This window comes from Cryptotermes secundus, unplaced genomic scaffold, assembly GCF_002891405.2.
Source record: "Cryptotermes secundus unplaced genomic scaffold, Csec_1.0 scaffold152, whole genome shotgun sequence".
Lineage (NCBI taxonomy): Eukaryota > Metazoa > Arthropoda > Insecta > Blattodea > Kalotermitidae > Cryptotermes > Cryptotermes secundus.
The window spans coordinates 2,625,851-2,638,667 of NW_019720705.1; the positions used below are offsets into that span (position 1 = coordinate 2,625,851).

Here is a 12,817-nt window from a genome sequence, read left to right on the forward strand (position 1 = left end):
GAGAAGAAGCAAACTGCCCTAGTGCCCAAATTCACCAGAGGGCACCAGGAAAGAAGTAAAAATCATCCACATAATAATGTATGTTTTTTTGTACAAGCCGGGACGTGATTTCCTGCGGGTGAACGTTGAATTATACCGTCATTAACTGTTTTACGTCGATTCTTAATCAGCTGTTGTGGAAATATATAGTATAAGTACATAAAATGTTTTAAGCAGGTTCCTTTTCTAGCGGTACGCGGTCATCATCAATATCATCATCATCATAATTACTAAATTAACACCTGACCTTCAAATTTTAAAAATGTGTTTAATGATCTAAAGTGTGACTTACCGTCCTGAGATTTTAATTGTTTCGATGTTATAAGGGTTTTCGTGAAACACACTCAATTCACATGTTGTTTAATTTTTCGTAGCTTTAAAGTTTATGTATAAGAATAATTTGGGGGGATAACTTTGAGATTTAGTTGTAATTTGTAATTCTTATTGACTTTTCGATTTCATAATGATTATCTGTTTTGAGTCCGGTCTAGAAAACCGAGATTAACGGCCTTGGGGATTCGTTGTGCTGAACTCGCGACACCCTCTATCCGCTAAAGTTGGCATTAACTTCTTCGACAAACTCCGGTCGCTCGGCCGGTATAGTTCGCTTGCGGACTACAGACCACGGAGTATCTGTTGGTGTATGTTAAAACACATCTAATTTTAAAATTAGTAAAAGGTAGCTATGAAAGTGTTTAATATAGCCTCCCCGTTACGTCCCTGTACACATATGTGTTAAAATTCCTCCCTCCTTGGGTTCAAAGTCATAAAACCCAGCAATCTGGCAGAAGAGGTAAGACTTCTAATTTTTCTTCTAGGAGTGCCCGTTTCGAATCCCAACCGACACACCGTCTAACCTAACAGAAGGTTTTCGTGGCCCATCTGAGTCTCTCAAATTATACAACCGCCCCATTCGTTCCTGTTATTTACATTTCATTAATCTCATACCATTCGATGCAATAAAATCACTGCTACAGTCAGTGTTGATCAATAGCAATACATGGATACTCACAAAATATTGCTGGAATAGGCGAATTGTCCCAGCTACACACACTCCATGTTTATTTAGGATTTCATTTTATTCGGAACCATTAATTAGTCAAAAACTGTGTTCATATCTGAATGAAAACCTATTTAAATACACGATGATCCTGTAATTATATTTATAAGTAAAATCATATAAAAATTATACGAATATTTAAATAAATATGCCCTCTGTATAGGATAGTTATTTGGATCGAAGAGGGCTGAAGTGACAGGAGGTTGGAGAAAACTGCATAATGAGGAGCTTCATAACTTGTACTCTTCTCAAAGTATAATTAGAATGATCAAGTCAAGGAGGATGAGGTGGGCAGGTCATGTAATACGAATGGGAGGGAAGAGGAATGCGTATAGGATATTGGTGGGAAAGCCAGAAGAATAGAGACCACTGGGAAGACCAAGGCGTAGGTGGGTGGACAATATTAAAATGGATCTTAGAGAGATAGGATGGGATGGTATTATTTGGATTGATCGGACTCAGGATAGGGACCAGTGGAGGGCTCTTGTGAATACGGTAATGAACCTTCGGCTTCCATAAAATGCTGAGAAATTCTTGAGTAGCTGCAGAATTGGTGGCTCCTCCAGAAGGGCTCAGCTCCATGAGTAAGTATAGGATAGTGCCACAAACCCTTACCCCTAAATTTTTTACAGTTCATCTCATGAACCCTTACTTGCCCATCATACGTTAAATTGTAATTGATACAACTGAATTTCACTCAATTTATAACTGAAATTTCGTATCCTTACACTGTTTACATATCTATGCTGAAAATTCTTCTTCTGTACCGGCATTACACTCTGTGTGGGTTTTTGTCTCCTCCACGGTTTCGTAACAGTAAATCTTTTCTGGTTTTAGTCGTTAGCCTCACCCCCAACCTCAACCCGGGAGCCCAGGGACTACGCCTCATCTGGCCCCTGCCTTTGACCTGCTTGGCATGAGTGATGCTACCAGGAGTTTACGCTCCTGCCAGCAAGTTTCTCCCCACGATAAGACTCTAGTTCTCGAGTAGGCTGTGCTGATGAATGGTATAAAATATCCAACATATATCACCGTTGATCAATAATGCGTGTCTCCGTACACTACCGTTACATTGTCCTGTTATGGGGGCTCCATTCTCAATTTGAACTTAATTTAGTTCTGCTTATGTCCAACAGATTCCTCTACCATCTAAGTCCCAAACAAATTGTTGTAATAGGATGTTGGCACTAGACAGGGAGTACCGGGATATGCGTATACATTGTGCATTTCTTCCAGTTTCCCGCTATTTCAATGTTATTTACATCCAAGTACTCCTTTCAATATTCAGTTTTCGAACCACTTAATTTATCACTCAGAATTACTAGGTTTTTTTACTTTGTCCATCGTCGGTTATTCTAAAACTAGACAAAACAAAGTTTCGGAAACTGCATCTGTTTCCGTCCTCAGGTGGGGAGACACCTACTCTGTGGGGTCACTTAGAAAGAGCTAACCTCAATCACTGGACTATTTCTTTCTAACGGACCCAACAAAGTAAGTGACTCCAACCCCTCATCTGAGGATGGAAACAGATCCAGTTTCCGAAATGTCGTTTTTAGTTTTAGAATACAAGACGATGAACAAATTCCAAAAACTCAGTAATTCTGAGTGGTATACACCATTGTTAGAACCGTTCAGAATCTATTTCAACAGTCTGAGATCAAGTTTTCTTCCTTCGCGAAACTAAATTGTAGCTACCTTCTCATAGAAATTCTGTCTCTTTACACAAATATTTTTTTTCCAAAGCAATTGATAGTCTTCACTTTCCGGGTTGATGCTTAGGAACAATCATTATTTATGTCGATATTATGAGAGTTTTGGACGAAGCAGTTGATAAAAATATATTTACAAGAGGAGTATTCATTCATTCATTCATCAGTAATCTGTCAAGACGACAAGTCCACAGTCTCTTCCAAAACACTTCCTCCACTTGATGCGATCTAGAGCTTTCTCCTTCAAATGAAAATATCCTCTTCTGTCCCCAAGGTCATCCAGCATCTTCTTACGTCTTCTTCCTCGTCTTCTTGTCACTTCTATCCGCCCCTCTATATTTCCTTCAATAACTTCTTTTAGAAGGCAGTTACCGCGTAAGATATAACCAATCCACAGTTGTGTATATATTAGTATATGTATAATCAAATTTTGTTACTCGTGATCACTACCGATGCTGGGGTACGGAAGGACAGACAAGGCATTCTTTCGCAGGGTATTTAAAGCTTCCCTGTAATTCTGACTAAAATGTCTCTGAGGGCTCATCATTCCACGTCCTTAAGTGTATCCCTTAAGGGTCGAATTTCAAGGATAAAGGACAATACTTTATCTTATGTCCTATGACATAAATTTTCAGATGAGGAAAGAACGCTATTTCCAGACGAAATGTAAATACATTTCAATAGAAATCAATATATTCAGCATCTGTGAAATAGGAAAAGAATGGCAGATGGTAATAGGACCCACTGGTTTCACTTCAACAGACACTGTTTTGATATTTCTTATTCCATATCCATTTATCACTGCATTTCCGTGCTTTATTTTCCTTGGAAGGACTAATTTTAAGAAAACGACAAAAAACCAGTCTAGCTACCAATTAACATACCTTCAAAAATCGAGGACACACTTTAATCTAATGGCTTGCTGCTCAAAGCAGTGCTGCCCTTCGGGTGATCCCCGAACTAATGGCAGCACACACGCCAAGGCACCTATGCTTGGCTCATACAAATCAATTCAGTACGGACTGTCCAGTATCTGAAATAGACTGTTTTCTTCTCTCACCGTCTCTCACCCCTGAACCCATTTTTATTGATGGTTCTATCACTTCAACTGAAACTCTGTTCGTACATATTACCTAAATCCAACGCCTTTCTTGTAAAAATTCACATGCCTCCTAAGCTATGAAGATGGTAACGTCAGCGTTTAAACAACTTCGCTAACAGAAATTCTAGGTTATGCTATACTGTACTAGGACTGCTTCTCTTCTGTTATATAACGCCGTGTATTCTGTTGGAAGTCAACAGACGTTTAGAGGAATATGTCACATACATATTCAGGGACCAGAGAATAAATCAAGCAAGTAACAAGCTTGAAAGCAGGTGGAAAACAGGTGAATCTGCTTGCCGCACATTTTTCTTGCTTGGCTTATTCTTCAACCCTGAAAAAGGTGGCGAAATATTCCTCCGAAACATCAGCTAACTTTCACCACACTACATGGCGTTACATCCCAGAAAAGAGAACTCAAGTTTCGTCAAATACATGACAAAACCTAAACAATATTGCGCGTATATCCTATATAGGTTAAGTTACGAGTTGTTAAGGAAAGAACACAAATAAGGAATAAACGCAAAGTAAGTTAAACTATAGGTTGTAGAGAAACATGTGAAGCTAGGGAGAGACACCACCACTGACCAAGATGTCGTTAGTCTGAGGATCGTAATTTTAAGGATTATGAGTGACCGCAGAATGACCGAACCTGACACACATTGGTTAGTAGTTACGGTCGAGACATTGGCAGAACCAGATGTCTTCCAGACACTGTCTTATGCTGTTAGCTCCTATAAGGGTTCGACTGACAATAAGGCTTCTTTTCTATAATGACTGGAAATGAATATCTCAGCGTCAGCATGCAGGCTTCTAAACTCTCAACCAGTTCTATGGTACACAGTATTATATTAAAATGAACAAATTCTTATTAAATCTAAAAACATGGTTTCTCTTCAGTAGTTATATAAGGTCCAGTGAGATTGAAAGATAATCATGAATGGGAAATAGGCATGGAATTTAAAGGACACGGTCATGTCTTATTTATAGGTCTATCGAAACATTCACCCAGAAGTAATGAGTAAAAGTATGAAAAGGCCTAATTAGAATTACCCGAAATATTATTAAATTATTTTTTAAAATCAATTTAATCATACGCCAGAGCAACGTAAAATTGAAATATGAACCAAACGTTATTTATTTTGTACCTTGTCACTTCTATAACATTGGCAATAATGAGGAAATATCACAGGCCTGCCATTTTGCTGAATTTCAATTTGTTAGTAGCGCCTCTTGTTCCCGGGAAGTGATTAAATTTTCGATAGGACATATAAGAAGTTTACAGTCTTATTTCATATTCATATGGCTCTTGTACGTCGGTGATCTGCCTACCTCTTCACCACTTTCAGAAGGTCTGGGAAGGCACAGGATTTAAGTGCCGCAGCCACGGCTGTGTAAGGCAATGTAATCACATGTTTCTTTCTGCACAAACCAGGTATTCCTCAAGTGTTCTGACTCAGCGTAGAAACACAAAAACCTAGCTGCTTTTCGGAGGAAGTTATTGATTCTATATTCGAGGCAAAGATAAATAGGAAGACGGAAAGTTCGTCCAAAACGTCGAAAGATTCTTCCATGTACGTATACTACAGCTAACAAAATTATAGTATATCTCCAGTGCACAATTGGTCATGAAAGCAATGGGCTCCTCTGAAAAGTCACAAGCATATTGTAACCCTACACATCGTAAAGAATCTCCATATAAGTCCATTTCTCATTTTAGAAGCCACCAAATATAAAAATTTAGGAAAATTCAGAAGAGTTCTTTATTAAGCAGGCCTACATCGAGGAAAACAATCTGTTACTAGAAATTCCGTATTTCGAGAGCAATAGATTGTAAGAAGAAAATGTACTCAGCATGAAACATCCATTTTAGTGATAAATGTTTTAACATTTCTCTATTCGGATAATAATTATGCCAGTGGTAATACAGTTCAAATTTATATGGTGATGAGAAACATGCGAAACATTCTGGATTCAAAATCTCGACATAGAAGACCATTTGAAAGAACTAGGCGTAGATGCAAAAATGATATAGCAGTGGATCTTAATGAAGATCATATTTAAGCAATTTTGTTGCGCTGATCGAGCATTTCCGGGAGTACAAAATTTTACTCCTTTCCACAGCGTCAAGACCGAACTGGGGGCTCATCCAACCTCTTACTAATGGGTAAGGGGGGGGGGCTTTTACCCAGAGGGTAAAGCGGCAGGGGCTTATAACTGACCACCCATTTCCATCTAGTGTCGAGGTCAAGAAAATGTGAGTTATACCTCCACTCCCTACATGTCTTCATGACCTAGTGTTTAATTAATTAAGCACAGGAACAATATTACTTTTAATGTGAGATTAATCTATGAAGAAAGATATGCACAAGCTCATAATTTTCAAGTGGTGATGTAGATGATGATGGCCTTTTGAAGGTAATGTCTCCGCACTTGCTCGGAGGGACAGGTTATCCGATATTCCTATTTCCTAAGAACATTTACAAATAGATTAAAAATAGAAAAAAAGTCCAGTCTTTTATTGTGTGAACTGTCAGCTCTCTCTCAGAAATATATTATCTTGTACAATGAAGTTTGGTTTTATTCTCAATGGCGAAATATAGGAATAATACACTAACTTTTGTGTGACTTTTGACAAATTTGTCGGTACGCATCTATTGTTTGGAAGCATGCTTACTACCGTGTAACATACATGCACTCCCCCACACGTCTTCACGAAGTAGTGCTTAATTAATTAAGCACAGGAACAACTGGAAAAAGCAAGTATTATGATTATAATTTGATTGGAATTAATCAAATTATATTAATACATTTTCCAACAATGAATGTCTATGTATGTTAATCCTTCCAACACGTGTGAAATATAAAAAGTTATAATCCTTCTGAACAGATAAACAATGCGAGTTTCCGAGACTCAACGACTCGGTAATACTATATCCCCGCTGCAATGTATAAACACGCAGCAACAGAATTACCCGAAGCCGTGTTTTGTATGCAGTCCATATCGTGTCAGACACTAAATATGTGGTGAAAAAAAATTAGGTGATTAATTCTTCCCAGAAGTTCTTATTCTTTTATGTTATTGAGAAAGTCCACGTTAACCTGTAAGTGTATTCTATGACTAACAGTTCATGTAAAAATGATTCTTTTATGAACGTATTTATCTCAATAATTCCATTTCCTCGACATTACGCATTAAACTGAAATTAAGCGTACAACTAAATTAAATTACAATTTATCTAGTAAAAATATTTTTTATATCCAATGCTTACAGTTACCCTCAAGAATAAATTATACAACGAAATATTATAGGCGTGGCATGTACCCAAACTGATTGCTCTCTGTAACAGCATGGGGCATAACCTGACACAAAACAATGATTTACTTTCTAACCCTACATTTAGCTGTCAACACCACGTAACATTATTGCTGTATAAACACAACATAAAAATTAAGGTATTAACATGACGTGTAAACGTGATAAAATAATCAGATCTTGTTCTTAACGTTATTAAATAACACAATATTCAATTTTATTTTGGTCTCATTTTATTTACAATGAAACATTCGTGTTTATGACAGTTTAAAACAATAGCATGGTGCAGCAAATCCTTCCTTGCTTATTGCACGGTGATGAATAATGATAAAAGAATAAAGCTTGTTCGTATGCTATTTAGATTTATGTTACAGTGTTTTATCAGATGTTCTTTATTGTACTTACTTTAGTAAGGTCATCCAATTCTAAGTAGGAACAACAATAAAATAATAAAGCAAGTTTGGATGCTGTGTAAGATGTCAAGGCAACCTACATTTGTTTTGAATCTAAAAGAGCTTGAATTTTCAATGATTATTGAGTTCTGATGGCTTATTATATTTACAGTTACTGTACATGGACTTCAATGCCTGTGGTTACTCTGTATTTTAAGTATAAATGTTACAAAGTAACAGCTTATAAATTAAAATCAATTTTTGTGAATAAGTAAAACTTCAGAGGGACACTCGGTAGCGTAGTTGGTTGAGGCAATGTGCTACAAGCCGGAAGGTTGCGGGATCGAATACCGATGAGGTGGATCTTTCAATTTACCTAATTCTTCCAACCGCGCTATGACCCTGGGGTCGACTCAGCCTCTAACACAAATGGGTAACAGGAATATTCCTGGGTTAAAGGGCGGCCGGCGCGCAAGGCTGACCTCACCGCCATCTGTGAGCCGATTGTCTAGAAAATGTGGGAACCTCAGCATCTCACAACCCTGATGGGTCCTATGGGCCCCCACGGGCTGTTACAGGGAAGTAAAATGTTAGAACTTTGGAATATATATTATTTCATGGAACAGCACAGGAAGTCATATTCATCAGGATTTTTATATTCGTCTGTACGGCCTTCACCTTTACTAACAAACAGATATATACAATTGTAATATATGATTAAATTTATGCTTCAATAGAGTACTTCCTTAATTATCTTCAGTCATGTAGTTTATTTTCTTTTGGAATATGATGGCTTGCAGCCTGTTAAATATTTATTAGTACTTAGTAAGAACTTACTGCCCCCATTTTTAAGGGTCTACCTTCAAAATGAAAGCAGCAAGTTCTTCCGAAATATTGACATATATCTCCTAGACCACAGGGAGCCGCATCCCAAACGGTATTATTGTTCAGAGCCAAAACAATGAGAACCTCAAATTTCAAATCTCCATGCAAAATCCGTTAAATGCCGCCCGTAATACGATGATTTAATTAAAAGTTTTCATACATTTCGCTACAATGTCGTTCAGCTTGTTGTGAGCTTGCAAAACGTAATGAGATGTCAGCCAAGATGTAGTTGTCAGACACTGGTACGTAAATTCTTCAAGAAAGAAATTATTCACTTGTCACTTCTTCCACTTTTTTCTAGTTTCAACATCTGGAAAATTAAAATGCAGGAACTTGTCAACGGCATATATAAAGTGTATTTAATGAGGATGCTACAGTGTCTTTTTGGAATCCCTCCAAATCACATACAGTATATTAGCTATTAAATATGTATTTCCTGTCTTGAAAAAGAAAATCTTTTCGGCAAAAGTAGTGAGGAAATTTCTAGTTGACCGCCAGACCTTGTAAGGAAACTTGAATGTTCAACTTCTTCTTCATTCATAATCTTCATAGACAAATCGATATTAATTTTGTTAGGCAATTTCGGTCCACGACTGCTGTCGGATAAATTCTAATGCCAGGTCAATGTACTTCGAGAAACCTACAAATACGGAAACATTTAGTTCTACTTGTTCGGTGAGGCAGAGTCTTGTAATCGTTCATACGGTCGTCTTTCTGGGAAAATGAGAAGGAAGGAGTTGAGACTATAGAAATTAAAACCACAGTTCCCTGTTTTCTAGGTTGCACGTAAACTTACTACTGCTTCCTCTCTTACTACGTATTATTATCACTATTTTTTTATTGCTAGTGGGGTGGGACTAAGTCCCTTTTACTGCGGCCACTTCTGGCCTATTGTACCAGCCCCAGATGATAGGTGAGGGTGATTGTGGAGCAATTGGTGGAATGAAGATTGGCAGAGGAACCTGAAGTACTCGGAGAAAACCTGCCCCAGCGACACTTTGTCCACCACAAATCCCACTTGACCAGACCCGGGATCGAACCCGGGTCGCCGCGGTGGGAAGCCAGCGACTAACCGCTTGAGCTATGGCGCGGCCATTATCACTATTACTACTTTTTTATTTGCGTCTTCCCTGTAAAGTTAATTAATCTGAGTAAAATACACTAAGCATTTTGCTCAGTTGAAATAATTGTTAGTAAGGATTTCAGATATAACTTGCCTCACACACTTTGCTGCAAATGCAAGAGCTAAGCTGTTGCCACTAGTATCATTACACGGCATCTTGGCAGGAAAATGTAATTAGTTTCCGTCAGCTACGTCGTGACAAACAAATTTCCGCGCTGGTAATGTAGGTTTCCTGGTGTGCACTATGAATCAATAAGGACTAAAACAATTTTCATGTTTCCTAATTTATATGCCATTTAATTCAGTTTTATCAACTACAGAGATGAATTTCACAACATTGACGACGCTAAAGTTGAAGAGGCGCCTAATTAGAAGAGTGTAACTGGTATATTACTTCATGACGTTTCAGAGAAAGAAAATTTTCTACTGCTAAAAGAATATCAAATATGCGTTCTATTTGATAAAATGAATTAATTATAAATAAATAAATATATACATGTAGTTTTTTAAGTTTGGACTTAATATGGAAAATAAAAACAGTTAAATATACACGTATCATATGAGATTCATAGAATGATTTATTATATTGTCACGTGTATTAGTGACTTTAGACGTGGGTATGGATTGGCGAATCGATTTATCAGATATTCATTAGACGGAACTACAATTAATTATAACACTTTCAAATTTACTCTATTTGTAGCCCTTCGTAACTTCGAACAATGATGACTCTCTAAAACTTATTGCATCTACACCACATAAAGAATTCACTTCTGACTTCTGACTTTTGTGTCTGACATCTGTGTCTGAGCTTCTGAACTGATGGCTCATTCCTGGTTGTAACTGTTAGGCGACCATGATGACCACGATAGCGGACACCGCCTCGAAAGGTTCTAGTCAGCTCCTTTTTGATCGCGTTGTGTTTTATCATATCTGCAGCCGTGTATTTGTTTACAGCGTACCCTCGGAACGTGTGTAGCCAGTCGTTACCTAGCAACAGCTGACTGCACTGAATGAACAATATTTACCTAGCCGTTGGCTGGCAATGGACGTTTGCTTCGACTTCGATATTTTGGCTTTTAGGCAGCACGTCAATATTGTCGCGTATCGCGGGGTATATCGCGACAAATAAATTCNCATTTTAAAATGGATTATACGATTACAAATTTATAAATTTACAAGACCATACCAAGTAATATGAACGTGTATTTTATGGAATTTGTTACAAAACTTAATTGTGGGTCTACACGGAGTAACAAAAATATTATCATTTTTATACGTATTTTATTATCCAAATATTATTCGGTAAGTCTCTACATATGAAACGTTCCTTAGCATGCTTTGCACAAATATGCAATAGCAATGTCATGTAGTTACCCGGAACATTCGAATACAGTTGAAATTCGCGTGTATGTTTGTGTGCCCTCCTCCTGGACTACAGTACTGTGTTGGGTAGGTCTCAGTGGCCTATCACCTAAAGTTCTGTGCTAGCAGTGAAGTAAGCTCATAGCTTACCTCATAGGTCATAGAGTAGGGCCAGTCTAAAGACAGTGACTGTTCTTCCAGGATGTGGGTTGTGCGTGAGGCTAGCAACTTCAGCTCGGAGAATGATACTATATGTCAAGAAACATAACCACAGAAGTCGGATGGATAATTTAGGAAAATGAAGACTGTTTTAAAGGAACCCAAGCTTCTGTGAAGACAGTGCAGCCAATGAGTACGTAAGTACGCGAATGTATTTATTCTTGAAGAAAGCAGTCTTCTGGGATTTGGCATCGTGTATATGTGGTGTTAACCGACGTTTCGGAGGAACGTATCGCCTCCATCTTCAGGGTAGAAGAAAAAATATAAGAAATCTGCAAGCGAGGAGACCGTGAGAACCGGGAAAAGCAGTCTGCAAAATCTGCAGGTGCCAAATCCCAGAAGACTGCTTTCTTCATAGTCACCGCCGNAAAATCTGCAGGTGAAAGCCTCAAATCTTACATATTTATTCTTGTGTTTTCTAGTTTTTTGTTTCATCCTTATGATGATAAATTATAAATTATACAGACTGGATAAACAAGATTATTTAGGAAACATATTTCTCTAAAGATTTAGTTAGCAAGCAAACAACGCACAGAATTCATATGAAGAGGTTCAATCTCAAGAAATTAAATGAGGTAGAGGGTAAAGAGAAGTATTGTGTTGATATCTCAAATAGGTTTGCGGCTTTGGAAAACTTGGAAACTGAGGTGGATGTTAATAAAGCTTGGGAAACTATTAGAGAGAATATAAACATGTCTGCCAAGGAGAGTCTAGGTAATTATGAACCGAAGAAGCATAAGCCATGGTTCGATGAAGAATGCTCAAAATTATTAGATCAAAGAAAGCAGGCCAAATTGCAGTGTTTGTAGGATCCAAGCGAGTTAAATGGGGTTAATTTGAACAACATAAGACGTGAAACCAGCAGTCATTTCAGGAACAAAATGAGGGAATATCTGAAAGACAAAATTGATGAGCTTCCAATGAACAGTAAGCACAAGAACATTAGAGACCTGTATAGAGGAATAAATGACTTTAAGAGGGGTTACAAGCCTAGGAGTAACTTAGTGAAGGATGAGAACGGTGATCTGCTTGCTGATTCCCACAACATTTTGAATAGGTGGAGGGACTACGTCTCTCAGTTATGAATGTACATAGGCTCAGTGCTGTTAGGCAGACAGAAATCCATACAGCTGAGTCGTTAATACCTGATCCTAGCCCTTGTGAGGTTGAAAGTGCTATAGCAGAACTGAAACGGTATAAATCGCCAGGTATTGATCAAATTCCGGCAGAACTTATTCGAGCAGGAGGAGAAATGTTACATTCTAAGATCCACAATCTAATTACTTCACAAGAAGGGCGATAAAACTGATTGTAGTAATTATCGAGGGGTATCACTTCTATCAACTTCATATAAAATTTTGTCCAATATTCTTCTTTCAAGGTTAAGTCCATATATAGATGAAATTATTGAGGATCATCAGTGTGGGTTTCGACGTAACAAATCAAATACATATCACATCTTTTGCATTCGTCATATATTGGAGAAAAAATGGGAGTACAGTGAGACAGTTCATCAGCTATTTGTAGACTTCGAGAAAGCCTATGATTCAGTTAGGAGGGAAGTATTGTACAATATTCTAATAGAGTTTGGGATACCCATGAAACTA

General features: G+C 37.8%; 1 long non-coding RNA gene across 1 annotated transcript in view; it reads left to right on the plus strand.

The window, feature by feature from the left end:
- Nucleotides 1–12,817, plus strand: part of LOC111871486 — a 362,143-nt gene that overhangs the window by 310,936 nt on the left and 38,390 nt on the right. The window contains exon 3 of the long non-coding RNA XR_002844029.2: nt 11,193–11,343. This is a non-coding gene — a long non-coding RNA (uncharacterized LOC111871486). The remainder of the gene's footprint in view (nt 1–11,192; nt 11,344–12,817) is intronic.